Source organism: Ictidomys tridecemlineatus, chromosome 4, assembly GCF_052094955.1.
Source record: "Ictidomys tridecemlineatus isolate mIctTri1 chromosome 4, mIctTri1.hap1, whole genome shotgun sequence".
NCBI lineage: Eukaryota > Metazoa > Chordata > Mammalia > Rodentia > Sciuridae > Ictidomys > Ictidomys tridecemlineatus.
The window spans coordinates 144,479,504-144,501,644 of NC_135480.1; the positions used below are offsets into that span (position 1 = coordinate 144,479,504).

The 22,141-nt window shown below is 37.3% G+C and overlaps 1 long non-coding RNA gene across 3 annotated transcripts in view; it reads left to right on the forward strand.

Moving 5' to 3' along the window:
• LOC144377269 (uncharacterized) overlaps positions 1-22,141 on the forward strand; it is a 528,176-nt gene that overhangs the window by 251,852 nt on the left and 254,183 nt on the right. For all 3 annotated transcript variants that reach the window (XR_013438091.1, XR_013438089.1, XR_013438090.1), the window contains one exon: positions 8,730-8,819. This is a non-coding gene — a long non-coding RNA (uncharacterized LOC144377269). The remainder of the gene's footprint in view (positions 1-8,729; positions 8,820-22,141) is intronic.

Below are 22,141 nucleotides of genomic sequence, written 5' to 3' on the forward strand. Positions count from 1 at the left end.
CCCTTTTTTATATTTTATGTAGAGACAGGGTTTCAATGAGTTGCTGAGGCTGACTTCAAACTGAAAATCTTCCTGCCTCAACTGCTAGAGCTGTTGGGATTATGGGCAAGCGCCGTCACACCCAGCTGCTCCTGGTACTTGTTCTGTTGCTGCCTGGTCTTTGGGAGTCACTGATTCATTCATTGTCATTTGACAGTTTACCAAACAATCATTCTCTTTCCTGGAAATCCTGAGGCCAAATATTGTTACTCTCCCCATTTTACACATGAAGAATCCCAAGCTCACAGAAATGAATTGCCAAAGGCCACATGCTAAAAGCCATCATTGTTAGGAAAGAATTCAGATTTTTAACTCCTGCATTAGGTATTCCTCCTTTATCCCCCTCTTCACCTCCAGCTCTCTCCCTCACTTTCTTTCTTTGGAAACATTGACTTTTACAGTGATTTTCCAAAGCCTGGATTATATTCCTTTGTAGAACTGAGCTGGCCTTTCCTCTATCAGGGAGTTATAGCTATATTGCCAGGCCTCAACAGTTTTATGAACCAAAGAATTTTAAAAAGCACATGTGGATTATAGAAACACTAAAAGTAACATGCAAAATAATGATTATTAGGTAATACTTGTGTACTTTAATCAGTCTTTTTAGCTAAGTGTGTTTTTAACACAATACCAAATACTGATATTTTCCATAAAGTATTTTTTAATATGACCATTTTATTTTTCAATAGCTTGAAGTCTTCTTCAAAGTAAACTTCTAGTTATTAACTTTGAAATTTTTGATACTTTAGTTGTTTAGTCTGAAGGCCATAGTAATTTTAATAGATTTTTTTTTTCTTCTGGGAAGCTCAGAGCAAATTTTACTAAATAAAAATATTTCCAGTTGTAATATTTTTATACGATAAAACGTAAAATTTCCAGCCCATCTATTTTCACAAGTACTGTTCTATTACTTTTATTTGGTGTATCTTTATATTTTAACATATTATCAATCAAGTTATATTTATAATTATTTTATTTTGCCAAAACTAAATGTGCCTGTAGTTCTAACCATTTGGGAGCCTAAAGTAGGGAAAATATTTGAGTCCAGGAGTTCAAGATGAACCTGGGCAACATAGTGAGACCCTATCTCAAAAATAAGTAAATAAATATGTAATTTGATAAAATCAAGAGCAAAGGGCTTTTTTACTTTTGTGTTTCACTTGTTGACTTCTTTGACTAAAGCTTTCCTGATGATTTTGGGGAAAAAATTTAGACAACTGCATACAAAATATTTAATAATATTTAATATTTAATAATATAGGATGCTTAGATTGACTGTTACAAAGTTTTTCTAAATCTCAAACATATCTAAAATCCCTTTGCTTCAAAAGGGAAAAGGGAAATGTAGTAAGCAAGAAGGTTGGTATGAAATAATAAGGCAGCAAAGAAAATGTATACTACTATGCCATTAAGATTTTGTAAAATTCAACATTAGTTTCATTACAATAAATGTTGTTTAGTCACTCTACACATAAAGTATTTGTAAATTTTGATATTACAACTTTTACACTTTAAAACTTTTTAGTTTGAAGTAATTATAAACTCATGGAAAGTTCTGAAAATAGTAGACTTGTGCATACCTTTCATCCATCTTCCTCCATTGGCAAAATCTTATACAGATGTACTACAGTATTAATACCAGGAAATTAATATTGGTACATTGTTGTTAACTAGACAACAGACTTCTGTTGTGTTCCATTGATCTATATATTTATTCCTTTGCCAGTTCCTTACAGTATTAATTATTATAGGTACAAATCCAGTCTCAACATCAGATAAAGTGATTGATTCCTACCATTTTAACGTTTTCCAAATTATTTTACCTATTATAGTCCCTTTCTTTGCCTTTCCAAAGAAATATTAGAGTAAAAATCTCAATATATAACAAAAATTCTGTTAAGAACTATACTTTCTATTTTTGAATAGCTTTATTGAGATGTAATACATATACCATACAATTCACCTATTTAATGTATACAATTCAATGGATTTTAGTATTTTCACAGAATAAGACATCACCATAATAAATAAGAACATCTTTATTAACTCATAAAGTAACTGAACTTTCATTAACCACTACTCCTCAATCTACTTATTTTCAGCCTTATGCAACCACTTTTCTACTATCTCTATAGATTTGCCTGTTCTCAACATCTCATACTAAGAAATTAAGCATATGGGTCATTGTGACTGAGGTTTTCATTTAGCATAATGTTTCTAAATTTCATACATGTTATGGCATGCGTCTATGTTTCACTTCTCTTTGTTGAAAATATTGGAGAGTCCACCTTTTATTTTTATGCTCATCAATTGATGAATGTTTGGGTTGTCTACACTTTGGGGCTATTATGAAAAATGTACTATTAACATTTATGCTAAGGCATGTGAATGTATTCTTTTATTTGTCTTAGGTATATCCCTTGAACTGGAATTGCTGGATCATGTAGTAACTCAGTTTTCTCATGGTTTCCTCAGCAACTGTAGTATTTTAGATCCCACTATCACTAAATTAGTACCAATTACTCTACATCCTTGATAACACTCATTATTTGTCTTTTATTATAGCCCTCTTAGTTTTCAGCTATGTATCATTCTGATTTTGATATTTCCTTGAAGGCTAATGATATTGAGTCTACTCCTGGTACTTACTGGCCATTTGAATCTTCTTTGGAAAAGTGTTTGTGTAGATATTTCACATCCCTTTGCCCATTTTAAAATTAGATTATATGTTCTTTATTATTGAGTTGTTAAATATAATAAAAACAATGATGGGGATACATCATTGATCCTCTTATTCTGAGACTATACTTTTCTGGACTAAGCAGCTATTGGTTACTCTAGCTCTCCAGTCTGCAGACAGCCATATGGGACAGTCCAACTTCCAGTTGTGTAAATTAATCTAAGAATGCCCTTTTATAATCATATGTGTATGTGTGTGTGTGTGTGTGTGTGTGTAGGACTGGAATTGCTGGATCATGTGTGTTTGTGTGTGTGTGTGTGTGTGTATATATATATATATATATCCTGTAGTTTATATCATGTAATATACATATGTGTAATATGTATATATGTGAGTGTGTGTGTGTGTGTGTGTGTGTGTGTGTATGTGTGTATCCATCCTATTGGTTTTGTTCCTCTAGAGAACCTTGACTAAAACAGAGGATTATTGCTCTAACTAACCTGACCACATGATCAGAAGCTTTTGAAGCTTTTTGGAATTTGTGGGAGGAATTTTAGAAAGTTTAGTGCTACAAGTTGGAAAGACTTTAGATTATTTTAAGTGGACCTTAATAGGCAATTCGGATGATGTCAAAAGACCAGAATGTTGATAGGTCTGAGGATAATAAAGACCATACTCATGAGGTTTCAGAGGAGAAGGAGGATTTTATTGGAAATTGTACTAGAAACTCTTCATGTCACATTCTGACTAAGAAGTTGTCTACATTTTCTCCAAGTCCTGAGACTTTCTGTGAAGATGAATTTAAAGGTGATGGACTTCTCAATTTGGCAAAAAAAAAAAAAAAATTTCTAGGCAACATAGCATTCAGGTGGTGGCATGAGTATCATTGGTGGCTTTTAGCCAAGCTTATTGTGATACTTGTTCAAGACAATACAGCCTCTAAAGAAATGTTGGCTACTTTAAACAGAGACAATAGAAGAGATTTCTTGAGGGAATCTCAGGAATTGGCAAGACTACACTTTTCTCAGGCTCAAGGGTGTAAAAGTAAAAATTTCTTTGAGAAGAGACCAGTGGAGCACCCTATTTGCACAGAGGGACTAGGAAGTTGTTTCACCATGCTCTGTCACTCAGGCACCCAGAGGCTGCTGCTGCCATGGTCCCTAGAGGCTTGGCTTCTTCTGGAGATGGTAGCAGATCTTGGTGTCAACCACATGGTTCTGGTTCTTCATGGAAAGCAGGATGATGGAGGATCATGGAGACTTCCACTGAAATTTCAAAAGCACTGGGAGGCCAGGCAAAGAGCCTCAGGGTCAGAGTCCCTGGGAGCTTTCCCTGAGAGGGCGCTGTCTGGAGAAGTGGGAAGGAAGCCAAAGCTGCAGTGGAGACCTTGAGATTAAGAAGTGCCAGTTCTGTGGAATGTCTGCCATGGAAAGTTGCGGGAATTGAGCTTACACAAGCCAAGACAGAAGCCATGTGAGGTGCAACCAGCAAAACCACAGGAGTGAAGCTACACAAGCCCTTTGGAGAGAACATCCTGATGCCATGTGCTCCAGATGTGGAATGTGGAGTTCCAGGACTTGTTTGCCCAGCTGGAGTTGGTCTCCCTTTGGACTCATCCCTTTTTCTTCCTTTCAGAATGGAAATGTTTACTCTGTGCCTTTAAATATTGGATGTGTGTAACTTGTTTTTGATTCTCATAGGAGCTCATGCTGAGAGTTTGCCTTGAGGAAACTTTGGATTTGGAATTTGGGGCAATCTTGGAACTGTTGAGACTATGGGGACTCTGAAAAGTGAACTAAAAGTATTTTGCACTGGAAGATGAGCATGAACTTTTGGGGTCAGGGGCAGAATGTTATGGTTTAGATATGAAGTGTCCCCGAAAGGCTCATGTATGAGACAATGCAAGAAAGTTTAGAGGTGAAATTAATTGAATTATGGGAACTTTAACAGATCAGTGCATTCATCCTGATAAGGATTAACTGGGTGGTAATTGAAATCTGGAAGGTAACTCTGGAGGGAGTGGGTCCCTGGGGCTTGGGTATCTTTGGTTATTGTTGAGGAGAGCTTTCTCCCTGCTTCCTGATGTGATATCCTGGGTCACCTTCCTCTACCACATTCTTCTACAATGATTCAGGCCAGATCAGTGGAACCAGGCCTCTGTGGACTGAGACCTCTGAAACCATGAGCCTCCCAAATAAACCTTTCCTTCTCTAATTGTTCTTGTCAGGTATTTTAGGTTATAGCAGCCAAAAAGCTGACTAAAACATTACTCACAGTAACCAAAAGGTACAAATAACTCAAATGTCCATCAGCTGACGAACGGAGAAACAAAATGGGCACATAATGAGATATTATTCCGTCATAAAAAGAAATGATGTTTTGATGCAGGCCATGACACAGATGAGCACTGAGAACATTATGCAAAGTGAAGAATTTAGATAAAAGAGGTCAAATACTCTCATTGCATGTACATGAAATATCCAGAATGGGTAAATCCACAGAGACAGATGAAGGTTAGTGATTGCCAGGGCCTGATGGAGGGGGCAGGTTGAGTATATTTGATGGGTTTGGGATTCCCTTGGGAGTGATGAAAATATTTTGGAATTAAATGGAGGTAATGGTTGTACAACGGCTTGAATGTAATAAATTCCACTGAGGTGTATACTTTGTTATGGTTCACTTATGTCAGGTAAATTTTGCCTCAAGAAAAAGAAAATAGATCCTGGACAAACATTAAATCAAATGGGATCCTAAGACAACAGGCATGAACCATGCCAACTTCTGTGCATTAGGGCTTAAGAGTACCGAGGGTTCAGAGCAAAGTTGAAAGATGTATTAGCTAAATGTTCTCTTCTAAATATTTCCTTATTCTATCTTAGTTCTACCCTAATACAGACTACAATGGCAGTATTTTCCTCCTAGTCTTTCATCCACTCAGAATTTTTCTTTTTCTTTTTTTAAAATTTTATTTGTTTTTTTTTAAGATATACATGAAAATGGAGAATATTTTGACATACTTATACAAACATAGAGCTCATCTTATTCTAATTAGGTCCCCAGTCTTGTGCTTGTACATGATGTGGAGATTCATTGTGATGTATTCATATATGTACATAGGAAAATGGCAGAAATTTTCTATGGATTACCTGTGATTTCCTTCTATGGCAGAGCTTTCTGAGGAGAAATCAGAATGTACCAATCTTATTTATAGTCTATTGAGAAGCCAGCTGTCAGATTGTAATTTCTGAGACAACTGCCTCTTTTACCCAAGTTAATATCTGACTATACCTAGGGTCTTCATTTTCCTTTTCCCAATCACCTCACTCTAAAGCAGAATTGCAAACTCAAGTGCTGTCCCTGATGAGGAAGGCAAAATAAGTGTGGAGAGTAGACAGTATAATATGAAGTATAATATGAAGATCGGTGGTTATGGCAAAATGAGAAGTCCCACCTACAGGAAAATTCAAATTTGACCTTTTACAATACTGTGCTAGCTAAACCAAATCTGTCTACAAGCCTGAATTTATAAATCCTTGATATTAAAATTGTTAAAAATCACTAGGATGGGGTGTTCAGATATTGACAATGTATGGTTCCTGCTCACATTTTAGCACAGAAAATTTTAATTTATACCACTTACTTCCTTCAATTGAAGCATTTATTAAAATCACTAAAAGAAAAACAAGGAAGTGGCTAAGTCCATCAGGGGTGAGTTTATTGAAAAGTTATTATGCTTACAGGTGAGAATCTCTCACTTGCATAGAACCTTCCTAAGCTTTGGGCACCTTTGCATTTATTTATTTTTGTATATTTTGCAAAAGTAACTGCAATTAGTGGATATCTATTTTGTATTCTTTGATTTTTAAAGAACCTCTTTCTCTGCAATTAGTTATTCCTTTGGGTTTTGCAAAACTTAGATCTTTCCCTGCTGGAAAGTTTACTGAAGACTTCAGAGAGGAGGTGATTTTGAGTTAAGCCATGAAAGATGAATATTTATTCAGGTAGATGAGGGGAGGTGGGATAGACTAGGCAGCAAGCACAGTACATTGTCAATACTTGGCCATGGGGAATTATCTTAATTGAGGAATGATAATACATTGATGTGAGGACTGAGCAGGTGGTGGCAGGCAGTGGGTAGTACTGTGATTGATGAACAAGGAAGCTGTGGAGGGAGTGGAGGCCAGTCATACTGACTCATGTATGCCATGCTTAAGAGGTTGGGGTTTGTCATGTGGGTGGTAGAAGTTGGGAGAAAGAGCTGGCCTGAAGGATTGCTAGAGGGCTTATAAATGGGACCTCCCTCCCCCACAAGCCATTTCCAGTTCTAGAAATGTTCCACAGGATCAAGAACCATGTAAGCTTTTGCAGATGCTGTATTTGTAACTTCGAGGAGGTGCAGACATGGCAAATTAGAGGAGGAAGCAATAATGTATATTCACAGAGAAAGATAATACAGTGTTTAGGAATAAAAATAAATTGAAGCATTGCACAAATGCACAGTTGAAATGATTGAAAGCAGTTTCCAAAATGTCAAGGAGGAGACTAGAAAGGAGGAGGACAATGAGAAAATTGCATCAGCTTCTATTTAAATCATCTATTTTCATAGCATCACTGGAAAGATGAGATATAGTCTGGCAGAAACCACTGTTGGTTGGAATGTTTTTGGTGCCCTTCACACGTGCTTCTGTAAATGTTTACACATTATAAGTGCTGCATAATGTAGGTCAGGAGCATGAGGTCCAATGTGGCAGGGAGGGGCCTTTCCAAATGCCCACATCCTCATGAGCTATGACTCTCTAGCCACTGATCCCACACTCTTGCAGTAAATGAAACATAACCTATAGTCAGCTCTGGGATTTCAGCCATGGCTTTGCACGCCCATAACCCAAGTGTCTTGGCGCCAGTTGCCCTATCACCCCTGCTCCATAATTTTTGTCTGAGCATGAGAAACTTTAAAATTGTATTTGGGGCCAAGCCTTCCAAGGTAGTAAGTTAAATCCAAGAAATAAGCATGCAGCATTGTACGTGTTTCCATCAAGCTGTTGTGACAAGCAGACATTGGGGCCCACTGATAGATTTCTCACATTAAAGAGAAATGGCATTTCTTATATTTTGGACAGATCCATATTCCTAGATGGATGGACAGACATGGAGCCATGGCAGAGAGGCCCATGACCTAAAGGTCCTATGTTAAGGAGAGTTTTATGGTGGGTGCTCACCTTAAAAGCATGGATTCAGCTTGATTGCTACTGAAGCTCCTTTCAAATAGACAACAGTCATTTTCTTCTTTCTGTATGTGGTCTCAAGTCCAGGCAAAGGGCATCCATTGTACAGGTAGAAATTAGGTCATTTTGTCTTTACATCCTCCTCTACCTCCTATCTTGTAGCACCTGTTCTGGGGTTGAGTCAGAAATAGAGTGTGACTAGAATACGCTGGTGTTGGCTCAACACATCCAACATTTCTTGGGTCAAACTATTGAAAAGCTATGAATCAAACCCCAGATATCTTACCCCATTTTTCAGGGAGGCCAACGTACTGCTCTGTGAGTTGGGGAAGGTAAACCAATTTTTTTTCTGTCCTATGTCTTTTTTGGCTCCTTCAATTTAGTACTAGTAATGGCTCTTGAAGCCCATGTTCTGGCAAGATTCTCCCAGAACAAGAAACCAGGGACAAAGCCAGAGGATGTGTGTGATTAACGTTTTATGCATGGCTGCCAAAGCCAAACTGCAAGGTCAGATCAGAGGAGGGTGGAGTGAAAGTGATATTAGTCACCATCTGATCTAACCCAGCTATCTAATAGAGGAGAAAACTTGAAGCTTGGAGAAGTCAAGCAGTATGTCCAGAGTCACAAAATCATTTAATGAGAAATCTCAGTCATCCAGTTCCTTGCTGTATAACCTGTCACTCTACTACAGAGATGATTTTCTTTACTCAAGAAAATTGATGTCTTCAGTTTCAGCAAACTTTATCATCCTCTTCTCAATACTTCACTCTCTTTCTTCCCTTTAGGTGCTGAATGCTTCATCTTTTGTCTGATAAAACTTGCCTCTCAAGAAAGACAACTTGCTTTAGGGATAGTTCAAGTCATAACCCTCCCAGGTAAGTTTTGATGGAAAGATCTGTTTTAATTTATGACTTTGGCTACAGCACTCACTACAGAGCTTTTATAACCTACACATAGACAGACACCTACTAGGCCTGTGTGTAAAACCAACTCAACTATGCCAACACTTTGGAGCTTCATTCTACATAGAGTATTTGAGCAGGCAGATTTTCATGGAAGGTGAACAATCGGAAGCAAATGTATTTTAGGGGAAGACTGTGTCTAGAATTCTCTGCAAGAAGGATATTCCTTCTGTTCCAAAACATTGTTGCAAGCAAATTCTGAGACAAATTCTTCAAATGGCTACTTTAAAATCTTTCTTGGGATGCACATCTGTCACTGACACTACTTCACTAATTTAGAGAGAATGAAGCACATTCTCTGATTAAAAAGTAGCCACTCACACATACTTTATGGAATATATTGCAAACAAGCAAACCTTCTTTCATTCAGTTTATTCATAAAATATTTAAGCACCAACTCCATGTCAGACTAAAAGATGTTATGTGTATAACAGTGACCAGATAAAAGTTTCCGCTTTCTTAAAGTTCATATTCTATAGGTGGTAAATAGGGAAGAAGCAAAATCTCAACATATTAGGTATAATTCTCTTGAAATAAAAATAAAGAGGCAAAAGAAAAAATACTATTATTTGCATGGTCTTGGGATTTTTCTGGTGAGAAAATAGTTCAGCTGACCCCTTGATGAGTTGCAGAGAAAGCCAGGTGAATAGTATCTAGGTAAAATAACATTTCAGGCAGTGAGACAATGAAGTCGAAAGTTTGAGATGACAATGCAGTTGGCAGTTTTGAAGAAGAATAAGGAAGCCATGGTGGCAGGAGAGGAGTAGTGGAAACTGAGACTAGAGACATAGAGGGCCACCTGTTGTAGGACATCACAGACCATGACAAACATTTCAGATGGGAAAGATGGTGGCAAAGGCGCATAAAAAAAGGAGGTGAAATGGGGAAGATTCAGGAAGATGGTGAAGATCACCATTGAATGTTGCTACCTGCTCTTGATCCTCAGATTATTCATTATTAAAACCTAAAAACTGCTTACCATGAGTAGTTAAATTTTGAGACTCTGAGAAAGGCCAAGATGTCCAAGATATCTTAGGGTAAAACATGCATGGCTTTTGAGGATGCAAGAATACGAGAGCATGTTTACTAGATTGCTTTTGATTGAAGAAAGAGAAATTTAAATGGACCTAAATGTCAAAAAGGATTTAGTATTTACATGATTCAAAAGTCCACTATCATCAGGAACTTCAGGTATTTTTTGATCAGAGTTCTAGATATATTTTTGTGATTCAGATATGCATGTGGTCTCTGTCTTCAGGCTGGCTTCATTCTTAGCAGATGGGTAGTGGAAGTGCTCATCACACTATTCAGAAACAGAAAAAGTTTCTCTTCCCCCAAAGAGAATTTCTACAAAAGTTCTGGTCTTCACAATGATCATGTTAATTTCCAGGCCCATGCAAATGCTACAAGCTGCTGAGTTCAGGTTGGGTTGGTGCAACAATTCTTGAATCACTGTGACAAGGAAGATGGGATTTTTACTAATTTTGGCTAATCATGACTCATGCTTGAAGTTGTGGATGGGGTCAATCCACTTGAATTCTAAGACTGGAGGGGTAGAATGTATGAAGGAAGGTAGAACTGATGCTGGGGAACCATAGCAGTATTCACTATATAGTTTGAGGGAAAAAAAAAGAAGAGGTCTTGAGACTTCTCAAAAATCAGGAAGGACATGGAACTGTTATGGACTGTGAAATTATGCTTGGTTAAATTGATTATATTTACTGATAATTTAGCCAATAATTAGGGGAGAAGGTGAGTGTGGTTATGAGGATATAAGGATGACACATGCTCAATCTAAGTCTAAAGTATGTTGCATGCAGTTTTTACTCCATATGTAGAAATGAACCCATTTAATTTTCACAAAAATATTAAGTGTTATAACCAACCAATGGACATCTGATCTGCATTGCTCTTATCTCTCTTTGCATATAGACCTGATTCAAAAATCTAGAGCCAATTACTGTCACTTTGCTAATTCAATTGACCTCTTGAAGGTTTAGATAATGTGCCTGGCACATAGCAGGAGGTCAATGAATTGCAGGTGTTGTCATTACTAGTATCACGATGATTATTAGTCTCCTCATTTTAATTGAGACTGGATTATGATGCCTAGAGTGGAATGATTAGTTAAGCAGTTTTTTTCTGCTCAATATTGCCTTAGTGCTCTTGACAAGACGAGGCAAGACCCGGTTGATCTTATATGCGGTCTTTCATGAACACGTTAAATGGACCTAGCTAGTCTTTTTCTGCTATGGTTGCTTCTGTTATTGTAACATATTTATGAGGTATAATTCCCTGCTTCACAAGTCACAGTGCATCAGGGCTGGATGAGTGCAGCAGACCAAAGCAACACACATAGAATCTGGGCACTAAGATGCTCAAAAACCTCAGTAGAACAAACTTTGCACATTGCAGTACAAAAAAAAAAAATCTACTCTTGATCACCTTTTCTTCTAGGGAGCATTTGTTGGGTACTGTGTGGTAATTACTGGGAGTGTTTGCTGTCATTTCTTTTCCCTGTCATTCAAAACACACTGGTAAGATAACATTTTTCTACTCTTAAATTTAAATGTGGTTATGTACTTAATTTGACCAGTGAATTTTGAGATGAATTTTTATTTTTGTTTAATTTCCTGGTCAAGACACTGCAAGAACTTCCAGTCCCCAGTTGCAAAGATTACGTATTGAAATTGAGTCTTTGTCAGTCTTGGAATGAAGAATGTTGGAACAGAGCCCATGTCAATTTGCAATAGACATTTGGTGTGAGCAAGAAATACACCTTTGTTGTTCAAAGCCATTGAGATATGGAGGTTGTGAGGCACGTTCGCCATGCTCTGCTTACCACATCAGCCTGATGTACCTTGGGCTGTACTTTTACTGCTTGCTGGCATCCAGTGAGACAGAACACTCATACATACAAGTTACATCAAGCAGGTTTATTACTTACAGGCCAGCAGCAGGGGACAACAAAAGCCTTGGATTCATGGTGAGCTAGTCTCTGAAGGAATGGTAACCTGGTTAAGTTACTCCCACCAGGACACTACAGTATGCACAGTCAACACCAATTATTATGAATTTTATATGCAACAAGTCAAAACTCACTCTGTGTGCCCTTTGAAGGTATTCTCTTTTTAATGGGACATTCTCTACTATTATTCATTATTTTCCTCCTTTCCCTGACATTAAGTAGAATCTAGTGTTGGATGCTGGAATCAGATTCACTGTATTTTAATCTGACTTCATTACATATTATTGTGTGTACCTGGGTAGGTGAGTTACCTGACTTCTCTTCCTTTACCTATTTTGGGGTGGGGGGGAAATGAAGAAGAGCACAATCAGATGCAATGGTGCAATCAGGTATCTTCCTCATCTGCATCATATAGAGAAGAAATAAATTAAAGAGGGTTGTTGTTAGAATTGACCTCTTGAAGTTAACCTATGAAGAGAAACTGCTCCATATCTTGTCCCTGGATATAATATATGCTTGAGATGTTATAATGTCTATAACCATTTTTTTAAAATCTGAATTTTCCTTCAGAATTCTTTTGCAATAGTAGTGAAAAAGGTGGGGACAATGTAATCAAGGATTTGATTTTCCACTTGCTAGATAACAGCCTTGGTTAATTTGCTCTCACCAGCTGATTTTTTTTTCCATAAAATGTTCACACTAACAATATCTGTCACAATTATGTGCTCCATATTAGTTTTATTCTTCTCTCCTGTTTGCTGATTCATAGACTTCTTAAGGCAAAGAGATAATCCATATGGATTTTTGTTAGAAGGGTGGAGAAGGAGGATGGGGGTGGGGTGAAAGTGCATGCTGAGGGAAAGGAGCTAAGGACAAAGTATAGTCCCCAAGGGCATGCCCCTAAGGACCTACTTCCTTCAACTAGGTCCTACCTCCTACTGTTTCTATTACCTCACTAGATCTATTCAAATTATTAATCCATCAATGGATGGATCCACTGAGGAGTTCAGAGCCCTCAGGATCCAATCACTTCTCCAAAGCCCCACTCTGAACATTGCTGCATTGCGAACCAAACATGAATCTCTGAGGGGCATTCTAGATCCAAACTTAACAAGTGGATAACAGTGAATGCTTTGGCTTCTAGCTAGGAAAGAGGAAAAAGCATTTGATGAGGATAAAAGCCTCCAATCTCTGCTTTGATCCTTCTAGCAAGGGAGAGATGGGTGAATGGGTGATGAACAGTGAACTAAGTGTAACATAGTCTGCTCTGAGCTTTTTACTCTGGGATCCAGAAATTAAAAGTGTGCCACTCCTTGATTGCTTTCTTTATAAAATATGATAAGGTATTAGGAGGAGAGGGGAATAAGTGAAATAAAAGGACATTGTCCCTTTATATAAAAAGTTGATAACCCACTTGGACTGATATACTTCCTCATAAACTCCCAACCACATGACGACATCTATCTATAGTGGCCAAGGGAGGGAAAGTGTCCTTTGGGACCTTATGCAGAGAATCCATGAAGTCTAAGCAGAAGGCACTTTACTTTGGATCAGAGTATAAAATGTATAAAAAGTACAAGTTTGTTTAATTCCAGGAAAAAGTAGAAGAAAGACTTAATTAGAAGACATATTCCCCAAAGCAAAAAAAAAAAGACAATTATAATACTTGCTTATTGACATGATGATTCCAATTACATATGAAGAAAAGTACCATAGCGTTTAGCATAATTTCATAAAATTCAAATTATATTGCTAACAAAAGAGATAATTAGCCACAAGCATAAATAACTAGGTAATTTATAGGGTGTTCTTTTGAGGATATGGCTTAAAATCAAGAACTTAATTTTTGGTAGCAAATGTTGCAACAGAGACAAGCTCCTTGGACATTGATATGGCCCCCAGGGTAAATTTGGAGGTTGAAATTGTCCTCTTCCACCTTAAGGTGAGAGCCCTCTCTTCTGGAAGTCTCTTTGAAGCATCAGTACTGGAGCCTGTATCTATGCAGAAATAATCTAATCAATAACTCCTAGGAGTACAGGGAAATATTAATTTTGCCCCTAACAATACAAAGCCCCTCTGGATAAAGATTTATTGTCCTTGACACTCATTTGGTTTGACTTTACAAAGCTGCATGCCAAAAGTGCAGAAACCAAATCTTTCCTTCATTCTCTTCCCTGATTATAAAATGCCCAGAACTGTACAGCCGCCTTTGGGCACTTTATAAATGTTTATTGGAGCCAGAGGGATTGAATTACACATAAAGTATTCTGCTTATCTTGTAAGAAATTATTCTGATCTCGTAACGGCTCTTAGCCCAAGGTGTAACTTAACTTTTCTAGCACAGTGTGGACTTCAGAAACTGGCATTGCAAAGGATTAGGTGTAAATGAGACCAAGGTAACATCTGGAAATGGTGGCCATCTGGTTCAAGGAAAGTGAGACCCATTACTGGACTCTGGAAAGTTGATTGGTTCCAGACCCTCTGTTTTACTTTGCATCTGAGCTATTGGAGTCCTATGGCAACTTCCCCATGTGCACAGAGCTGTATAGTGTCCTAGAAGAAACTTGACAGCTTTCAACCATGTAGCCAAAAGAATAGGGTTCTTAACCCAATGTCCCAGGTGCTCCAGGGCCCAGTAGCTATTGGTTTCCAGGAATCAGTTCTGTAAAGAAACAATAGGAAAGTTTACCAGGTTTTCTGCAGGAAAAGATTATTCATCAAGTTATGTTATGAGAAGAGTATGGTTGAAAACTTCAAAAACTATGGGCAAGGGGAAAAATATCTATCCTTGCCAAAATACCTTTATGACTCTCCATGCAAAAATTCCCCTATTTTTCCCTTATTCTAAGTCAGAGTTGCTAAACCTTATCAGACTGAATACTTCTTTCTTTCATGATGGATATTGATACTTCCTCCTAATCCATCATGAATCGGAAGTATGTGTGTTAAAAACTGTACCTGTGCTTACATTCATAAAAGTCACTCTAACCATAAAATAAAAGGAGAATATGAGAAGAGCAATTGATAAAATATTATGTATTTGAATGTGTACATTTTGGGGTTCAAGTAAACTAAAAGACATAATTTTACCTAACTAACCCCAAGCTACAAATACAGATTTATGCTGATGTTTATTTTGGCTTCTCACGTATCACAAATGAAATGATACAGGTGATGTGATTTTCCAGAGATGCTGAGCCATTCTTGGTAAAACACAATAAAATTATTTTTCCTCAGTTTCCAAAGTAGTTGCATTCTTAGAAATTCTGTATTAAAACTAAGAAATATGCATGCTGTTTGTATTTAAAATGGAATTAGGGCCTAGGGTTGTTTAATTCTTAACAGAAATTTCATGTATGTACGTCAAGACACTCAGAAATGGGAAGCATGAAAAAAATCTTCATTGAGAAGGAGTGTTTAATACATTGTATAAGAATTTGCTTCTTTGACCACATCCAGTAAGTACTAGAATTAGTCCCTAACATACAGCACCACAATTGTTGTAACAACCAGAAATTCTCTTGTCTCAAAAGCCTAGAATATAGTTGTTAGCTCAGGCTCTCAGAGAAATGCTACAATGGAATTGGACATGTAAGATTTATCCTGAGGGAAAATTGTGAGTGACGAGGCTGGGATTACTGTATGACCTCAGTATAGTTCTGACCTCTAAGAAGAGAGAAGGAGATAAGAAAGAAGGGAAAGAAGCTCTAGGTGGTAATGCAGTTCCTTAAAAGTTTTCATAGGGTTCATGGGAGACAAAGTTGCCTTTCAGAGTCTAAATCCCTCATCTCTCAGGACTGAGCTAGCCCTAGTTTTCCTGAAAACTTCAGTCATTGGCTGGCAACAGCTCCCTGGGAAGACAGTTTTGTTGCAAATCCAGTGGTGGGTTTCAGAGTAGCTTCCCTTCTGTGAGAGATCTGGGAGGTGTGTTTTCTTGCCACCAATGTTGTTCTTCTCCACCTAATTTTACCTGTATTTCAGCTCAAATTCCATTTTTCTTCTAAAAATTTACTCAGAGACGACTTATAAACCTTCATAGTAAGTACATTTGACCTGTTCTACCACCATCGACACACTAAGTTTAAACAGATAATACTTCGCAGTCTTAGGTTTAGCACGTAATTACAACCTATTTTGACCTACTCAAGAGGTCCATAATGTGTAATGATTTTGAAACTTGACTGAGATCTTGTTTTGATCTTCAAGAATTGTGAGGTTGGGGCTGGGGATGTGGCTCAAGCGGTAGTGCGCTCGCCTGGCATGCATGTGGCCCGCGTTCGATCCTCAGCACCACATACAAACAAAGATGTTGTGTCTGCTGAAAACTAAAAAATAAATATTAAAAATTCTCTCTCTCTCTCTCTCTCTCTCTCTCTCTCTCTCTTAAAAAAAAAATTGTGAGGTTGGCTTATAAGTGAGGCATGTGGCTTGTGACTGAATCCAGTTGACCACTTATCAACTGTCATCTTTATTTATGAATATAGCACTCAGCAATTTTTGAGAGTAATTATTTTTCCCTAAAGAAAAATGTTACTGGTGCTTAAAATGAAAGTGAAAGAAAGTAAGGAGTTATAAGGAGGCAAATGTTCTCATCCATAAATTACCATAAAAGAGTTATGACATATCTAATTTGTATCCTGTACAATAGAAAAAAAATATCTAGCAGAGTCACTTTAACTTTTTTTTTTTTGACTGAATTTGTGAGAAAAAATACATGATGTTTGTCTTTATTTGGGAATGCAGAAAGTCTTAGGGCATGATTCTTGATGGAATCAAGAGTCTTTTGTGATGCCCTGGTTCTGTAGCATACATCTTGTTTTGACTCTCCAGATAGCTTGTTCCTGAGAGTAGGAACTACCTTATTATTTTATAGCTCCAATTCTTTAATAATATCCAAAGATTTCAGGTACAAAAGTAGCTCATGCAATAAATAAAAAATAAATAAATGCATAAACTACAAAATGAACTGTATGTAGCAGCTGAGGAGGATATTGGTTATTTGATACTGGTAGATGTTGGTTTTTCTCCAGGTTCAACCTAATTGTTATTGTGGAAGTGTCTCATCTTCCCAAAAGTTGATTGTAATTACCTCTTCTTCTCATCTCTGTAGATGAATCATACTTAGAGGCAATTGGGCCAGAGAATTCTCAAAGAGGGAAAGTTTTAAACCATGTCACTGGATAGAAGGGCCACTTCTTGGATACTAGTTAATTTTCACAAGGCATTTAAGAGAGAGTATTGGAGGACTGTGATTGTTTTCAAATAGAGTAGATGCAGCTTCTTATTTAAAGGTGAATTGGAGTTTTTAGAAATGAAAATTGATGATCTGGACCTTGATATGGGTAAGTGATCGTTACTCTATAGACTATGGTGGGGTGCAGCAGAATGAAGACAAAAGAGGAGAAACAAAATACAAATACGGGTGCAAGCAAATCTACTTGGGCCATTCTCTGAGCTTCATACCTTGAGAAGTTCACATGTAGTCACAGGGATGAGGAACTAGAAATATATAATCAGAATTTCCTTATACAGTACTGTTTTTGAGACATGGCTATGCTAGGGTCAGTGCACACCATTCTCACTTCATATAGATTGAGCTAAAGCATCCCTTCAGTAATACTATAGATAAGGAACATACCTGGTACCACATTCAAGATTCTGCTACTCTGATTGGGCTAATTCAAACAAGTTGCCTCCCTATAGCAAATTCTGCTTTGATAAAGCTGATTTCTGTCTTGGTGGAGTATTCTTTATATTGATTTAAAGGAAAGCAGAAATTCATATTTTTTTCAGTCATGATTTGGTAGGTCAGTACTAAATGTTAGCAAGGTTATCTCTGATCTCTATATAGAAGAGTCTGTTCAAGTAAATTTTACAATTCTAAAGCATTTAATAATCTTCCCAGTGTACTATTCAATTAAATATTCAGTCATAATAATAATAACAGTAAGATAAATAATTGAATTACCTTTTTAGGTACCCTCATTGTAAGATCCTCTGGGACTCTGAATTTCAAGTAGTTTGTGTCTCTCTAGGGTCCTCTTAAGCATTTAATTTTTCTTTTTTGCCATGAGTTCTTAGAATTCGGATCATATAATAAGGGGATAATTTCAAAACTGAAAGGAAGAAAGTCAACCAGTCTCTTCAATTTATAAACCATATAATCAGATTACCTCAATATGACAAATATGATATTATTGTAAAAGTGACTTTCTAAAAAAAACCTTTTTAGATAAACTTAATCCTCTTTTTTCATTGCTTGTTTTCATTGTGTTCCACCATTAGTATGGTTACAGTCTTATTTCTTTCCTTCAGTAAAGGGGGCAGGGTATGATGAAATGTCAGATTCCCATATAGTTCTATGTTTTTCTATATCTTTTTCCTTGTAAATTGTGGTAAAAGCATTTTAAAGTTATTGGTGGAAAACTGAAAGTACTGTGTACTATTTTTTTATTAGTGCATTATAGTCATGCATAATCATGGAGTTCATTTTGACATAATCATACATGCATGGAATATAATTTTCTCCACTCCAATCTCCAGTACTTTTCCTTTTCCCCCCTCTTTTCTCTTCCCCTGTTCTCCTTTCTTTACTATGTTGGTCTTCCTTCTATTTATTTATGGTTATTTTTAACTAATTACTTTTAAAGATATATATATAAAGCTGAAATTCATTGTATATTTATATATGTACAAAACAAAATTTGGTCAATTTAATTTCACCTTTTCTCATCACTGTTCTCTACCTATCAGTCCTTTTCCTCTATTTCACTGATATCCATTCTAATTTCATAGGATTGCCCCCCAACTTTTTTTATCCTAATTTTGGTCTAGCAACCCTATATGAGAGAAAACATTAGCCACTTAATTTTCTGGGTCTGACTTATTTCACGTAGCATGATATTCTTCAGTTCATCTATTTACCAGCAAATGGCACAATTTCATTCTTCTTTATGGCTGAATAAAACTCCATTGTGTACATTACGCCACATTTTCTTTGTCCGTTCATCCATTGATGGGCAACTGGGCTGGTTTGATAACTTGGCTATTGTGAATTATGCTGCTATAAACATTGATGTGCTGGTATCACTATAGTATGCTTATTTTAACTCAAGAAATAAAACAGAGATTCAATTAGTGAGACTGCATCAAATTTAAAAGCTTCTGTATGGCAAAGGAAACAATTAAGAGCATGAAGAAAGAGCCTACAGAATGGAGAGGATCTTTGCCAGCTGCTTCTCTGACAGAGGAGATTTGTATATTTTACATATCCAGAATATGTAGAAAACTCAAAAAACTTAATACCAAAAAACATCCAGTTAATAAATTGTCAAAAGAACTAAACAGACACTTCTCAAAAGAAGAAATATAAATAGCCAACAAATATAAGAAAAAAAAATGTTCAGCATCACTAGCAGTCAGGGAAATATGAATCAAAATTATACTGAGATTTCATCTGCAATTAGAATGGCAATCATCAAGAACACGAATAACAAAAAAACCTGGCAAGGACGTAGGAAATAAGGTACACTCATACATACGTCATTGGTGGTTCTGCAATTTAATACAAGCATTCTGGAAAGTAGTGTGATGATTCCTCAAAAAACTAGGAATGAACCCAGAATGTGACCCAGCTATGCCACTCTTTGGTATGTATCCTAAAGAATTAAAATCAGAAAATACTATGTACTTGTAATAGACTTCAGAGATCAGCAGGTACTGGTTAATGATGTCACCTTCCCATTCAAAGATGACAGCAGCCACAAGCCTGAGGCTGCCTTTTCTTCTTAGCTTTTCTGAACCAAAGATACATATTCCAACGTGATAAAAGGTCTGGTTTCTAGTTATTCCTTTTTATTGTTGTTGTTAGCTGTTTGCCGGCTTCTCTAACTGTGAGCATCCCCAGTGCAGGGACCTTGTCGTATTTATCTTTAGATCTCCTACAGCACATGACAGAGTGCCTGGCATAGTAAGCATGTAAAATTCAATTGACTAGAAGGAGGGCAATAAAGTCATTGCCCTTTCAAAATAACTATGTCTCTGGGAAGTGTTAAGTCTTTGGTTTCTTTAGGAGGTTTGCCAAAGATGGGTGGTATTTCTGAATCCCAGGCTTTCCTTTGGAGTTTACAAAAGAGAGTGATTCTGGACTTGCTTTAGAGTAGCCTTCTCACAACACTAGATTTGGAGGATATTGGGGGAAATGTATAAATTTTGTAAGGATAGGTAATTTCATTCTGATATTAGAGGCACAATATAGTTGAGGCTCCAGTTGTAGCTTTCTTGAAGACTTGTGACTCTCTAATGAGAGAAAATAGTAAACCTGGCATAGCAGGTAATGTGAGAACTTTAGCATCTACCTGAGACACATGCAAATTCTAGCACTTACCTGTGGGACTCTAAAAAGAAAGGATATGCTCTAGGGAATTTTGATGTTGTATATCATGTACAAAAGTATGAACTGAGCTCACTTAAACCCAAAGGAAAGTTATTAACTCAGGCATCTCAGCAGTTCAGACCCTATAGTCAAGTAGTTTCCCTGAATCTTCTCTTCTTTCCCTATGAGGTGTAAGTTGACTTTCCTCATGGCAAAAAAATGTCTGCAGGAATCCAGTAGAAGTGTGGAAACTCCTCTCTCCCAAAAGTCTGAACATCAATTTCTTTGAATCTCATGGACTTTGACGGGAATACTTTCCCATCTTTGAATCAATCTCTGTGTCTAAAGGAAGTGTTACAGCCTGTATTGTGTCCCCTCTCAAATTCACATGTCGAAATAGTAACTCCCCCATGATTATATGTGGAATTATGGTTTTAAAAGGGGTAATTAAGTTTAAATGAGGTCAGATGGGTGGGTTCTAATTCAGTCTGACCGGTGTCCATATAAGAGATTAGGACAAGTACAGAGGGAGGATTCTATGAGACACAGAGGAGAAGAAAGCCATTTATAAGCCAAAGAGGGAGACCTCATGAGAAACCAATCCTGCTGACACCTTGACCTTGGACTTCCAGCATCCAGAACTGCAAGGGAATAAATTTCTATTGTGAAATGACCCAGTTTGCAGTATTTCACTGTGGCAGCAATAACAAATGGAATGAAGAAAGACAAATTTCCCAAAGGAAATTATAGTTTCTGTTCCTAGATAAGAGGGAGAACAAATACTGAGAAGCTAAATTCACAGGCCTATTACACTTACTACACTTACTACATAGTCTCATGAGGAGGATTAAACAAGAAAAAAAAATATCTCTATCTATCTATTGCAAGGCCTGGCTTGTATATCCAATAAAACATTCATTGTGACACCCTTTCCTTTTTTCCTTCTAATTAAAACCTTCTATTTGCTCTATGATTGCACTGAATTGGTTTTATTGGAGACCATTACTTTCTAATTTCTCAGGATAAGGCCTGTGATTTTCTTCCTTTCTATACGCTATTTTTCTGCCCCTTGGAGAACATCTTGTACACTTTTGCAAGATTCCTTCATATTTTCCTGCCACGTAGAAGTTTCTAAAAAATGAAATGTTTAAGGAGATTTCAATCTCAGAGTGGAAGAGATTGAAAATCAGCTGGAATCCACACGAATGACTTGTCTACTGGGGGCAAGTGAAATAAGCACAAGAGGAAGTTGTAGATAGGAGCCATATAGGCTGCATGGTTCTCTAATGAAGCAAGTGCTGGTGCAGTGAGAAACTTGCCCTTCTATGATTCCATTAAGGAATGGGAATGGCAAACAGATGGGGGTGGAGTCAGAAGATTCAAGTCCTGATTCTGGCACCAAAACTGAGAGGTCTTGCTTAAAGGTCTACATGGATCCTCAGTGTCTTCACCTGCTATCTACCTCACTGCATTTCTAGATAGTTTCTATTTATCTGTTAACTAGCTCTCACCCCCTGAACCCTGCTTTCTTTCTGGGAAGGTTTTTTTACCTGTAGGTTCCTGATCAGGCTTAGCCAATGGAAGCACTAGCAGAAGAGCAGAGGAATGGCGAAGGTCAGCAAAGGGGCGTCTCTATCTTCTTCTCTTCATCTTTAGTCTTTATCACAGATCCTGCCAGATGTCACACAAATCTTCTGCCTCTGGGTTCCTATAATCACGCCCGCCCCCCTCTGCTTCCTTTAGACTTAGGGGTGGGAAGAACACCCCAGCATTACCAGTCCTGCCTGTGAGACTGCACTCTTTCTTATGACTTCCCTCTGCCCAGCCCACATGCTTCCAATAGTTTCATTACTAATCTGCCTTAAAATGCTCCATTGGCATGTATCATCATTT